General features: G+C 33.8%; 1 pseudogene; it reads left to right on the forward strand.

Annotated features, from left to right (window-relative positions):
* The first annotated feature begins 894 nt into the window (after nucleotides 1–894).
* On the forward strand, nucleotides 895–11,918 carry LOC120114664 (annotated as a pseudogene).
* The last annotated feature ends 3,472 nt before the right edge of the window (nucleotides 11,919–15,390 follow it).

Raw genomic sequence — 15,390 nt, forward strand, 5'->3', positions numbered from 1 at the left:
TTTTTGCCGATACGGTAATAATATAAAATTATTTACGTTTTTGTGTAAAAATTTTATTTTCTTATATTTTAATTCATATATTATTTATTTAATTAGGCTTGTCTCAGACTGATTTTTTACAGATATAAGATTGTCTCACTTTCAAACTCTAAGAATGGCGCGAATTTTAGCTATTGTTTATTATGATGGAGAAATTCGGGAAGATAAAACCGGCATTGTTGGAGTTTGAAATTCATTAAGTTAAAATATCCTTTAAGAGAAACATAACTCTTGAGGAGCTGATAACGAAGATTTCAATGAAGGTTTATGTTTGAAGTACTAGAAGAATGTTGTCGCTTCAGTACAAATTTCCAACATCATTGTTGCCATTAACTTATACAGCGTATTCAAACTTACAAACTTATAATAAGTATTAAATGGTAAATAATAAAAAAAATTACAATAACTGGAATTAAATGATAATTAACAAAATTAATTAACAAAATGTCCAACAAAATTAACAGAATTAATTAACAAAAAGTCCAACAAAATTAACAAAATAAATTAAGTATTAAATGATAAATAATAAAAAATTACAATAAAGAAAGTCCAATAAACAAGTAAATAAAAATATAATAAAATATCAAAAACTATCGATGTCTGCGGTGCGAATGTGTTCCGCAGGGCGATGGTTGTCGATCTCGAGGAAGATTTCTTCGTATAACTGGTTGTGACTCCTCACTGTCATCATAATCACCATCATCATCATCGTCGTTGTCTTCAGGAGCAGATACATTTTGTTGATGAGGAACTGATGACGATGTAACACCTCCATAGAATAAGGACCCTGGAGGTGTATAACTGACTAACCTACCGCTCATAGAAACTAGGAAAACTTAGAAAACACATACATCGATGAATGATAAAACTATACAGGAGGTGTATGTGCATCGACCATCGATGATGAGGCTGCACCCGCCAAATAACCAACATATGATCCCCAAGTCGATATGCAAACATAGACCTATAATATCCTCCAGGGGGTCATATAACTCTGTGACGGTGGCAGCGTCTGGTAAGGGAAAGGCGGTGGCGGCATCAGATATAGCTGTGGGGTGTATGTCGCTATAGAAGATGGTTGCTGTGAAGGTTCCGGTGGTGTAACTGACGACGAATCGGAAGCACCTGCTCTTCGTCCATGAGTCGGGGAAGATAGGGTTGTGACGGTGCACGTCTCTGTCGACGTCAATGAATGCTCCATTCTCGTGCATCCTCAGAAAGTAGAAATGGTTTCTCATTGTTGTTGAACCACTCAAAATAATCATCTGCAATCGTCAAGTGGTCAACATAAATGGGCTCTCTATGGGGAAGGCAACGATGTCGATCCTCTCATATCATTACTCACTCATAATGCTTCACCAGCCAATCTGTATCCGTCTTGCCGCGTCGATCTGTGTTATGCAACTGGTCCATATTGTGAGGTGCTTCTGGAATTGGTTGTACAAAACCAAATTGTCAGAGCACGCAATCAGTGGGGTGCCACTCGAGAATCATATAACAGATCAGAGGGACCACCACCATCTAAATATCTGATGGGCCCCTCAACTCAAGTGGGATGCACATCCTCATATCATCATTAGAATATGAGCCCATTCAAACTAACACACATATATATAATTCTTATCAAAATAATAATATAATTATATAACTATAATACAAAATTGATTTTCAAACATTAAAATGCATACCTCTGTGACAGCCTTCTAATCGATTAACAACTTGATTATTTCTAATTCATCAGGTAAATCTTGATGATTTTTACTGTCAATAGACCACTTGTTCAAGGAAATTTTTTTATTATACACTGGATAAAATGATTACTATACGAAATCAGTTTTGTAATTACCTCAATAGTAGAAGAAATACGAGTGGGTTCCTCACAACAGGACATAAAAAGGGCAAGCGATACCATGCCCAAGACTGCAGCAAAAGGAGACATCCGCCGATAGCATTTTTCCTATAGTCAACCGCTCTACACATCTCCCTATACAGGAATGCCAAAACTACCGAGCCCCAACTCATTGATTCGGCCAGATAAAAGTCACCAAGATGTCGCAACCACATACAGTGAACTTGGTTGCGCGATTTGTCCGACATCAGCAACCCTCCTATCAGCTGTAGTATGCATGCCCGTGCATACATTTTAACTTGATCCTCTGAGGCATCCTCACTCAAATTCTGAAAATTTGCATCTAACCAATTTAACGGTATCCGACCACTGTTAAAATTTCGTGGGACACCTTCTAGATAATCCTGGCATAAAGTAGTTCAATTACCGTGTGCCATCCCTGAAATCACATCTCCATGCACCGAAAGCCCCAAGTGCATAGAAACATCCTCAAGCGTAATCGTGCACTATCCGCACGAAAGATGAAATGGGTGGGTCTCCGGCCTCTACCGCTCCACTAATGTAGAAATCAGGTTTAGTTCTATCTTACAATGGCCTTCATATCTAGCTATGTGACCGAATCCAGCCTCGACTAAATACGGTCAGACACGGGTAGGTATCTCTAACTTAAGGTTCCTAATAAAATGATCTAATATACGGTCGCTCTCTAAAATATTAATAATTACAAAAATTAATTTATAAACTAATAATCATGCATTAAATAAATAAATTATTATTAATAATTTAAATTAAATTAAAATATAAAAATGTTACCATATCAGCATAATGACTCGATATATGATTTCATTAAACGAAGCAGACAGCCTTCCATTTTATAACTGTAAAAAATTAATTAAATAAAATATTTAAATAATTAAATAAAATACTAATAAAATATTAAATATAATAAAATATACCTTAAGTTGAGAGGATTTGAGAGAAGTTGAGAGGATTTGAGAGGATTTGGTGTGATTAAAATGATTGAGAATAGAGGTATTTATAGGGGTAGGATGGGGGTGTGAACGGTCGGGTGGTGGGATAGGGGTGTGAACCGTCGGGTGGTTGGACCTATGGGGAGTTCATTGACGATGAAAAGGGGTTAACTTATGACAGTTTGTTGAGAACTTACGATGACGGAGACGGTGACATGGACAGTGACTTCGATGCGTTGGGTCTGAAGCTCAATTTTGACGAAAATGAAGGTGCATCAATAGTGTATGAAGCATCATCGTCATCAATTGCGGATGAGAGAGTAACAGACTCGAAGAAGAAGCAACGAATGGCAGCCTGGGCAGTGTCACCGCATCACGGGATAGTTTTCGATGACACATAGAAGCTTGTAGATGATTTGGAGATTTTACTGAAGAGATTGAAAGCAATGCAAGCAAAAGATCGGAAATTTAGAAATGATAATTTTGATACTTATTCAGATGTTGGGTGGTCAAGGGAGTTGGGAGCCTCTGTAGAGCTTTCGGAGAAGAGGATCTTTTGGGAAGAATCAGGGCTTGTTTATGTTGTTTTTGTTAAAGAATTAGGAGCTTTAAGGAGTAGAGCTGATGGTGCAAGGTCAATAGAAGAAGCATTTGATGGAGAAATGGCAATTGGTAGGGTTTTGTATGAGTACCAGTTGTTTAAAGAAGTTTTGATATGTTTCAAGAGGTCTTGTGAATTACAGCCAATGGATCTAAGACCACATTTTAGAACTGGGAATTGTTTGTATGTGCTAGGGAAGTATAAAAAGCTAAAGAAGAGTTTCAGTTGGCTTTGGAATCAGCAGAGGCTGGTGGGAATCAATGGGGTTACTTGCTTCCTCAAATTTATGTCAATCTTGGGATTGCTATTAAAGGAGAAGGTATGGTTTTAAGTGCTTGTGAGCAGGGTATCAAATAGTGTTCCAAAAATGCTATAGCGGTCGTGATATTACGGTCGTGCCACTGTCTGAAACTGTTATTCGTGGTTTTCACGGTGGGTCACTGATCGCGGTGGATTACGCCTGTAATTTAACGGGAAACAGATGATTCGCCGATAACGGGATGTAATCACCGTTATTCAACTGTGATTCTAAGACAAATACAAAAATCAACATTCATTGCAATCATCGTATAGAAAACAAAAAATAAAATTAAGAGAATATATTCCCGGCAACTTGTGAGCCCACAAGTATAGTGAAAAGTTAACTGAAAACTGAAAGGAAAGAAAAATTACATACAAGTTACAACCAGGATAGGGAGTGGGACAAAACAAAATAGGTTATTTAATCAACCGTGAACTCAAATACCAACACAATACACATCTTACCAAAAACCAATCGAGAATGAGAAGAGCCGGAGAAACAAAGCCCAGTCAGTAGGAAGTCTTCTGTCCGTCAAGCTTCGCCGTCGGTGAAGGAGTAGATCAAGGCATCAAGCTTCCCGCTTCCATTTAAGAAGGTAATTGTTTTTGCTGCTTAGTTTAGGAAGATTGAATATGCAATCTTCATTAGGGGGATTTGAGGTTTCGATATAGAATATGGAAGAGTGAAATAGGTGGGGTGAAAACCGAAAAATATTTAACTGGAAATGAGAATAGGAAGAAACGAAGAAGATGGCTTTGACTTGAGAGAAGTGGGAACTGGGAGTGGGAAGAGCTGAGAAACTTCTGAGAACATCTCTTGGAAGTTGAGATATTTGATTTATTTTTCTTGATAATAAGATAATATGTAATTTTTTTACACATTTGATTAGACAAAAATCATCCAAATATCTAATAAAAAATAGACCCTAAAATTACTGAAAGACCCATCGCCTAATCACTACCCAACGAGCCTTAAAATTAGAATGTCTTAACTCTTAATGCTTGCAGATTTTATAATTGAATCTAGTGAGTTCTTCTTCCTTTTTAACCTTTTAAATTATTTATTTTTAAGCTTTGAAATGACATATTAAGACATTTTTTTACTTTGTTCAAGCATATTTTGATAAATATATATAATATAGATATATAATAAATTGTATAAAATCACAAAATATTAAATTTAAAATTAATTTTTGTTAAATTAAAATTTATATTTAGATTTAGATATCCAATCCGAAATTTTGAAATTCGATTTTTCAGATTAAATACGGATCACAGTTTTAATAATCTAAATTTGAGAATCATATTATAAAAATCCACATATATTAAAAAAATTCATCATAATTTTTACATGTTCACTTGATCATGTATGCACTCTACCTAGGGATGGCCATGGGTCGGTTGGGTCGGGTTTTTGGACCACCCGACCTGAGAAGAAAGGGTACTCCACCCGTAACCCGACCTGACGAAATTATAATTTCACTCGACCCGACCTGACCCGACAGACAATTAAAAAACTCTGACCCGACCCTACCTGATTTAATTTTTTACTTATTAAAACCCATAAATTTTTTAATTTAAAATATAAAAAATACCTAAAATAATCGTTGGAAACACACCCTAATATCACGCTTGGTCCCGCATTTTGACTAAAATAAAAAAAATAAAAAAGCAGGAGGACGTGATGAAAAAAGCATTAAAATGGGTTAAAAATAGATAAAATAATCGGTGGAAGCCACACATGCTTCCCAATTGTATTCACCTCCCTTGGGAACCATGAAAGCTGCCGTGTGGGATAAGATTTCCTTTATAGCAGGTCACAAAAACATCATCAACAATAAAGTTGGCTTGAAAATTCAAAAAGTAAACAGACAACAACTGAGTTGCTCCCCATTACAAAATTAAAGAAACTGAGTTGCAGTGCCAGTGCCACTCAGGTTTGGTGCTGGTGTGCTGCCCCTGCCACAACCACTATGGTTGGAACTTGGGCCATCACTTGCTTTTTATGACTTTGGTTGTAAAAACAAAAATGCAGGTCTTCAGAATTCCATAGTTGTTTTTTATTATATAGTTTTGAAATTAAATGAAACAACTAACTCAATTCAATGAGTGTGAGTTATATTAAAAAAAAGAAAATATGTAAAATTATTTCATGCACCACCGAGGGAATTGCTTGCTATCTTACTGCCACTAACTTTATATTCATTTAATATGTAAAAGCTATCAACATATTATAAGTGTTCAGAACTGTGCACATCGTGATATGAATATACAATTTTCTATATCTAAAATATTATCTACACGTATTCATATTTAAATGCTATTGAATATAAAGAATAAATTTTTATTAGAAAATTGCTTTTTATTTTCGATTAGTTAATAGAAGAGTATTTTAAACTTCTAATATTGTCATATATTTTATTTAATTTCAGTTTAACTTATATTTTTGTTTACAAACTAGGAAAATTATATTTTTGTTTAACTTTACGCATATATTAATTTCAGTTTTTATTGAAATTGAAGCATACCACTACGTATTGAAAAATTCCCGACTGAAGGATTAGAAGAAGCACCGAGTAGAGATATAGGTTGGCACTTTGAAGATCCAGTTCCAAATACAAAAGGAAATGTTGTATGTAAACTTTGTTGCAAAGTTGTGAAAGGAGGAATAAAATAGTTTAAAGAGCACATTGCTCATAAAACGGGTGAAGTCGCACCATGTCCTAATGTCACTGGTATGTGAATATGTGATAGTGATACTTTATAATTTCTTTATAAAAATATACTTTATAATTATTTTTAAATATTAATAATAAATATTATACATTATTAATAGTGTGAATTATATTTATTTAATTACATGTATCATTAGAGAAAGCATGATGAAATTACTTAAAGAAGCCAAGGAAAAGAAAATGGACAAAAAAGGAGAATAGATGAATTCTTATCACAATTAAGGGAATAAAAGGATGAATTCGTAGATGATGTTTCTGCTATGAGACAAGCCACTCAAGAAAGTATCCAATCCCAACACGAATGACATAGAAGAGAAGAATTCAGACGAAGTACGGGTGGTTGGGATAACATTTATGAAGAATGACGATCTTATTCTCTTGGATTACATGGAAGATATCGTGAAGAAAGATCTGAATTTAGTTTAAGGGGAACTATACCTGAATTGGTTAAGAGAAAAAGCTCAAGACAACCAAAGGTTAGGGAGTCTATTTTAAAGACATTGCGTAAAACGATGGGTGAAGCGGTCTCGAAATTTATAATATACGATCGCCTTCCTTTTCGATTAGCAAGCTCGCCTTGGTTGTATAACTTAATTCAAGTATCAATGGAAGTTGGAAAAGGTGTAAAGCTCCCAACACCTTATGAGATTTCAGATGTGTATTTGACATCGGAGTATGAACAACTTCATGAATGGGTAAATGAACTGAAGACGCATTGGAAACAACTGGGTGCAACTCTGATGTGTGATGGTTGGACCAATAGTTTAAATCAAATGCACATCATCAACTTCCTTGTTTATTGTAGTAAAGGAACTATATTTTGGAAATTTGTGGATGTCTCGAGCGTTCGTAGTACAGATGTTGAATTCTACTATAATTTGTTAGACAAAGTTGTTGAAGAAATTGGGGAAGAATACATTATTCAAATAGTGACCGACAATTAGGCAGCAATGAAAGCCGCTAGGAAAAGATTAATGTTGAAAGAAGCCATCTTTATTGGACCTCATGTGCAGCTCACTGCTTAGATTTATGTCTTGAGGATATTGGAAAAAAAATCTAGTGTAGCAAAAGTGTTAAAGGAAGCGAAGAAAGTGACATGCTTCATATATAATCACATTTGGACCGTTGATTTGATGAATAAGTATACTCACGGTAAGCAAAATCTTCGCCCTGCTCTTACTCAATTCGCTACTCATTTCATACAGCTTGAGGAGATAACAAGGAAAAAACAAGGATTGAGAGAGATGTTTAAATCAAAGGTCAGTATTTATAATTAGTTAATACAGTTACTGATTAGTCAAATATAACAATATTTAATGATTTTATTAGTTCCAATTTTTAAATAAGTTAAATTATGTTATTGATTTTTTTCTTATTAAATATAGGAATTCAGAGAATCAAAATGGGGACAACAGAAATCAGGGCCTGCTTATGAAGCCAAAAAAATTGTTTTGGGAAAAGATTTTTTGGAAAAAAGCCGTTGATATCATAAAAGTTTACAAACCCCTAGTCAAAGTTCTAAGGCTTGTTGACGGTGATGAAAAACCAACAATTGGTTTTATTTATGAGGCCGTTGATAGAGCTAAATGAGCAATTAAGGAAAATTGTCGATATTCCATCGAGCATGAAAGAATTATTGACAATAGATGGAATTTTATGCATTCCGACTTGCATTCAGCTGGTAAGATAAAATATATCATATCATTAAGAGTGGTTATTTCCTCAATCCTCAATTTCAATCTGGGGTGGAGCCTTCTGAGAATGTATTAGCAGAAACATTAGAAGGAACAAGATCAATGATTGAAATATTAGAACCTTCTATTGATAATCAAATCAGGATGGTTAATCAGGTTAGATTCATTCAAGTAATATTATTTGTAACTTAGTTAAATAATTTGAAATTGAAATATTTTTCTTATTTTAACTTAAACTTTTATTTATGCAGTTGTTAGTATTTCGAAGTAAACAGGAGACATTTGGTACTCCACAGTCACAAAGAGCTTGGAATCAAATGAATCCAGGTAAATAATTAATTATATTATTTACTTTATTTTATTTAATTATATTTGTACATTTTGATATTAGTTTGAAATTTAAATAATATTATGCAGCTGAGTGGTGGATGATATATGGCACATGTACTCTTGAATTACAACGATTAGGAATTAAAGTGCTTAGTCAAACAATTTTTGCATCAAATTGTGAACGAAATTGGAGCACATTCAGCTATATTCACACCTAAGCAAGAAACAGGTTGAAGTACAAAAAACTTGAGAAACTAGTGTTTACCTGTTATAATATGAGACTTAAAATGAGGCATTAAAAAAGAATGAGCATTGATGATATAAACGCTAGTTACAATCCTATCAGCCTTGATAATATCTTTGAATATGTTGATTCATTATTAGAATGGCTTCAAGAGAAAGAGAATCCATTATTAGATGGCGAAAATGCTGGTGTGTTGTATGTGGATACCTCAGATGATGAAATGAATGTTGATGATCAATCTCAACAACAAAATTTATCTCATTCAAGTTCTAATGCAACACCAAGTCAAAGAGGTGATGGGCCCGATGGTGGTGGTTTAAGTCCAATTGATGACGATGATAGACAGAGTGGTAATGGAGCTGAATTTAGATCTTCTGATCGGTATGGAGAACAATATGTTTATACAGGTAGTGGACATTTTCGTGCTTCATCTAGTATAGAAAGAAGTGAACCAAGAGCTCGATCAAAAGAAAAAGGGAAAGACACCAGAAAACATACTTCTGAAGGTTCTTCTTCTGACAGAAGATTGACTTCTAGTAACCCTAGGTATAGCAATTCATCTACTAGCACTCATGATTTTTATCCACAAGGACAATATTCATATTTTCAACCTTCGCATGGTTTTTATCCACCATTTCCTAATTATGTTGTACCTTATCAGCCTCAAATGTACCCTCCGCCACCAATGTATCACCTACCTCCACCTCACATGTATCCTCCTCCTCAAGTATATCCTCCATCTCAATTATTTGAAAATCAAGGTGAAAATGTTACATTTTTTGGATATATTTTTGGACAAAGACCACAGAGATCAAGTGGAGATCACTCTCAAAGTGAAGGTGAAGGATTTGATCTTCCTCGTTATTCCACTAATTGGTGAAACTGCTACCACCCAATTTCTAAGGTATGTTTGACCTACCAAAAGAATCTATGTTTCTATGACATTTAATTAGTTATCATTTTTTTGGATTTTAATTTACATTGTTTGATTGGTTTTAGATTAAAAGAGAGATACCCCTAATGAAGATTGTTGAACATCTTGACACAGTTAGGTGGCGTGCACGAGGTATGTGTTGTTTTAAGTATTGTACATCTTAACATAGTTATGTTACAAGAGGTATGTGTTGTTTTAATTATTGTACATCGTACTCTTATGCTCTTGCTTTAATAAAGATTATTTTCTTACTTTAATTATTGCATGAGATATGTGTTGTTCTTTTTGCTTACATTTGAGATATATATATATATATTATTCTTGAGTTTTTCAGTGAAGGATAACTCTATGATAAAATGGTAAATAATTTCTTATCTCATAGTTATATCAAAACTTATTTTTATCCATTTTAATTTATTAGATTTTTCCTATGTTTATAGTATTATTTCTTTTAAATAATAATGTATGCACAATGTCATCGTTAATTAATTATCTTATCCTATCATTGGATTTTTAAAGTCTTCTATTTGGTTAAACTATATTATATATATGTTAATTTCGCTTAGAAAACATTTTAAAAAATCTTTATAAATGATTCTTTATAATTATAATTATTTTTATTATGTTTTAAGATAAGTTGTGAAAAATTTAAAAAAATTCACGACCGCGACACCCGCAGTGAACACGATGACATCCGTTATGTCCGCAACCGCGATAAACACGATAAACGAGACACGACCGAAAATGTGAACGCGAACTCTATTTAAAACCATGCTTGTGAGTATTATAGAGAGGCTGCGATTCTTTGTCTTACTCATTATAGAGCTTTGAAACTTTTGGTAGTGCTCTTTACGGTGTAGGGGAATATAGGGCAGCTGTTAAGGCTTTAGAAGAAGCTATTTTTATGAAACCAGATTATTCTGATGCACATTGTGATTTAGCATCAGCTTTGCATGGTATGGGTGAGGATGAGAGGGCAATTGAGGTTTTCCAGAAAGCTATTGATTTGAAACCAGATCATGTTGATGCTTTATACAATCTAGGTGGACTTTATATGGACTTGGGTAAGTTTCAGAGAGCTTCTGAGATGTATACTAGGGTTTTAGCTGTGTGGCCGAATCATTGGCAGGCGCAGCTGAATAAGGCTGTATCCTTTTTGGGGGTTGGAGAAACTGAAGAAGCTAAGAAAGCTTTGAAGGAGGCTCTGAAAATGACAAATAGGGTTGAATTACATGATCCATATACCACCTGAAGCAGCTTCAAAAGAAGAAAGTCAAGGCTAATTGTGGTACCAATGGGGAGGTGGCTTTTGTTATAGTGGATCCTTCAAAATTGAAGACGGTGGGTGAGAAGACTACATTGTGGCAAGATTTAGGAAATGCTCTTCAGATTAGGGCTTTCCAGAGAATCACGTGATTGAACCGATGTGAAGTGGACCTTTTGAAGAAAGAAATGAATGAGACTGATGTACCAGTATCCTACTCTGGTAGTGGTGGTCCTCAGAAATCCATACGCAAGCCTAATTTGGAAGAAATTCTACACAATTTCTTGATTTTCTAAAACCCGAGACCTTCCAAAGAGCTGTCAAAGCTATAAATGAGAAAGTCCTCTCAGTCTTGGATGAAACAAGATCAGATAGGGTGGACTTGGGCATGTTTTATGTTGTTCTTGCACCCATTTGTAATGGACCTCCAGATAACCGAAAAATGATTGCCTTTGATGCACTCTTACGGTGGCCAGTAAATGAAGGTCATTCTCAGATTAGAAAGGTAGATGTAATTCAGTACATCAAATTGTTACTGGCTATATATATTCCTTCTCATGGGGTTAGTGAAATGCTGGAAGTTCACGGAGAAACAGATACCTCAATGGTATCTTTCAGCGAGTTCCTTGTTATGTTCGATGATCCTGATTGGGGCTTTGGTATCTTATCCTCTCTCTTGAAGTTAGAAACTGGAGATAGGAATCGTCACGGGAACCATGTTTGCTCAGTTTGTAATTACCCAATTATCGATTTGCTTTAAGGAAGTAGAGTCTCATTTTAATCTCTGTAATCAATGCTACAGTGAGGGAAAGGTTCCCCCCAACTTTAAACAGGATGAATATAAATTCAAAGAATACGGAAAGGAAGCTGAAGCAATGAAAGATAAGTGCATGTGCTTTAATTTGTAATTCCAGACAGATTCTTAGGCAGTTAGTTTAGTGTCCCATCTCCTATGCTAATCTTGTACCATCCAATCGTATCAGTTTTAGTAATCCATTGTGCATTATGCTTTATACAGTTCATCAATATGTTTAGTTGCCAGTGGGCATCACGCTCGTGTAAGAAACCATTTTCAAGTGATGGCTCTGAAATATTCCTGTTTCATAATTGTTGTTGCAGAGTATTTTACTCTTCAGTTCATGGGGGGTGGGGGTAAAATACTGAGATGATGTATATTTGAGATTATTCATTGTATAGTCTTCCACCCTTTTTTTTATAGTGTTGAATTTGTCAGGATGATTTTCAATGGAGAAACAATAGTTATGTTTTTATTGGCCAAAAAAAGATGTTAACCCTTTGGAGGTGCAGAGCTGCAGACTATTCAGCTGAAGTAGTCGATGCTAATTGATGAATTTATTCACCAAGTTGTCTTTTGGTTGTGAATTGTGATTATAGTTTTTGCCAACTTGATTCTTGTTGAACATCTACGGTTTGTTTAGAACCATCCAGAGTCATTCAAACCAACCACTTGCCTCTGTCGTTTACTGTTCCTTTTTTATGTTTGAACTTCAGACACTGTTGAGACAGTTTGATATGTCAGGAGTGCTACCCAGTCCAACCAAACTCGATGCAAATAAACATACTCAGATGGAAAGAAATAAAAGAATTGATGAACTAATCCACTCTTTACATATAAAAAAAAAATTCTGACAGTTTCAGTGGTCTACCAACTGATAGTATCAAATTACGATTGCGAATTTTATTGTGGTGTCGCGGTTGCGAATGCTACGGACGTTACGTAACGTGTTACGACTGTTGCGGGCATGATATCTTCTTCAAAAAATCACAATACGTCTAAAATATTATATTTATACATTTTATAGTTATATTTTAATATACTAATATTAATATACTCTTTTAATATTTTATTTTGAAAATAAAAAATTAATTTCATAGATAAAAATTTATTAAAAACAAATATAAACCATATAATTGCTATTATACTAGATAATGAGTAATAACAATTATAATGTTAATGAATAACATATAAACAATATCACTAAAATCATATCAAATTTATTATATTGTAACATAAAAATGTTCATTTTACATAACTTAGAAAGAAAAAATACATAACTACAAATATAAAAATTCTATATCATATAGTTCACCACCAAAATGAATGACATGGTAGATCTAAAGCATTTTCATCTTCGTCATTGTCTTGGTTTTGATTCCTTCCTATTCCATGTGAAGAATACATCACATTACGTGCATCATAAAATGCATCATTGATAGGAAACATGTTGTATGATAAATAATGACAAAAAAATATATAACTTGGATTTTATTCAAGGTAAGGTGGATAACATAAATTTGATTGGTAAGAATGAGAACCATGAGATGATTCACTAATTTCATTATCATTTGTAGACGAACTATATGATGATGAATCTACAAATGAATCATAGAAGTGTTCTCCCATCCTCCTATGAGTTCCATCATCATCATTTCTTCTATTTTGTGATGCATTTGTTCTATACAAACCTGAATTATCATCGTAAGGATATTTGGACGTACATTGATCTCCATGAAAAGTAGTAGAATAAATGCGTACATATTCTGATTGGTACATACCTTTATTATCATCATCATCATCACAACCATTATCGTCATCGTCGTCATCATCATCATATACACTATTACTTTTTTCTGTCTCTTACACACACTATCAAGAAATATATTCTTTTTTATAATATTATTTATTTATTTATTTGTATTAGTCTTATCCTAATTTATGTAATCATGCCTATTAATTATTTGATTTTCTGCACCTCGGCCTCTGCACTCACACACCATCATTTTTTTTATTTTGTCAAGAAATGTATTCCTTTTTTTATTTTATTTATAATATTATTTGTTTATTTATTCTTTATATTATAGATTAGATAAAATTTTAGAGTTTCATAGTAAATAGATAAAATACATATACTATTACAGTATTATAAAGTGAATTCATCTCTTATACAAAATTTATATAATAATAAATAAACATATAACTATTATACTTAAGTTAATATAAAAATTTAATTTAAAATTAATCAAGTCAATTTTAGATATGAGAAAAATTCAATTTAATTTAAATTAATTTAATTTTAAAATAACGTTAATTAATTCAAGTTTAAGTAATTAATTTTAAACATAATTATTATGATATTATTAATGATATATATTATAATATAGTTTTAATAATTAAATTAGAACAATTCATCTAAATTTATATTTCAAATAATTTAAAGTTTGTTGCGGCATTGCGGCGAAATTTATAGCGTGTTGCAATGTTACGTGATGGTTTTTGACTGCAACAATCGTGATGCGGTTCCCTTATCACGTTACGCCGATATTGCATCGCGATAACCTTAAAAAAAGTTACAATGCGGACGTTGCGTTGCGACCGCAATTTAGTACTATGTCCCAAGTTGCTCTTTGTTCAATCATGTTTGTGCCTGGTCTTATCGTTTCCAATTTGTCCAAGAATCAAGCAAAGCATAATCCATGTTATGAGTTGGGACAAAGCACTACATAGATGGTGGTTAAGGAAAATCAGTAGAGAAACTTGAGCCTGAATATGAATTAGTGATTGCCAGAGAATTTTTTTTATATTTTTTTATTTCTCATAGAAGTGGGAGGCATGATGGTACCACTGCTATGAAACCAATTTGTTATGTACCTTTCAAGGAATACGTATTTACAAGCAAGAGCATGGTATCCCCACAACCGTTATATACTCGACTGCTCCTTTGCTCTTAAAAAATTTTCAATTCCCAAACTTGTAGGCGAAGCAAGCTCGAAAACTTAGCCCCATTTGTCTGGCAAGGAGATGATTAAATTTGCCAAAATTGTATAATATGCTCCCAAATTGCTCTTGTTATGGTGTAATTTGAAGTGAAAACTTGAACATGCTAGTTGATGTTATTCGGTTACCTTGTTATATAGCTCCAAAGTTCAACTCTGCTCAAGTTTTTCATCAAAATGTTGGTTTGTGATCATTGCATTTGCAAATCAAAAGCTGAAAAACTTTTCGGTAGGCAATCACTGCGATCAACACATCCGCCTCAATGGATTAGTGCCGCTATAGGAAAAAAATTAACAATCAGAACTTACTAAACATGCTTATTCAATGTTTTTGCAATCATCCAAACAACTGAACAAAATCGATGAACCCACAGCTCAAACAAGTGTCCATTACTCTTATTATAATTAAATAATCACAAGTTAGGATATTGTGACATTACTCTAATTATGATATATAGTGCAAGTGGGCGAAGTAAATTCTGAGGCTTCCAGCATGCACCACTCACATCACAATTTGGTGTTGCAAGTGGGGAGAAAGTGCGTCTGAACTCCGAAGGCATCTCAAATTTTAGCGCCTTTTGGAAGAAAACAGTAGCAATTGGATGGTTTGGGTTTTCCTTAGATCAGGGATCAA

The sequence above is a fragment of the Hibiscus syriacus genome, unplaced genomic scaffold, assembly GCF_006381635.1.
Source record: "Hibiscus syriacus cultivar Baekdansim isolate YM2019G1 unplaced genomic scaffold, ASM638163v2 tig00110239_pilon, whole genome shotgun sequence".
Taxonomy (NCBI): Eukaryota; Viridiplantae; Streptophyta; class Magnoliopsida; order Malvales; family Malvaceae; genus Hibiscus; species Hibiscus syriacus.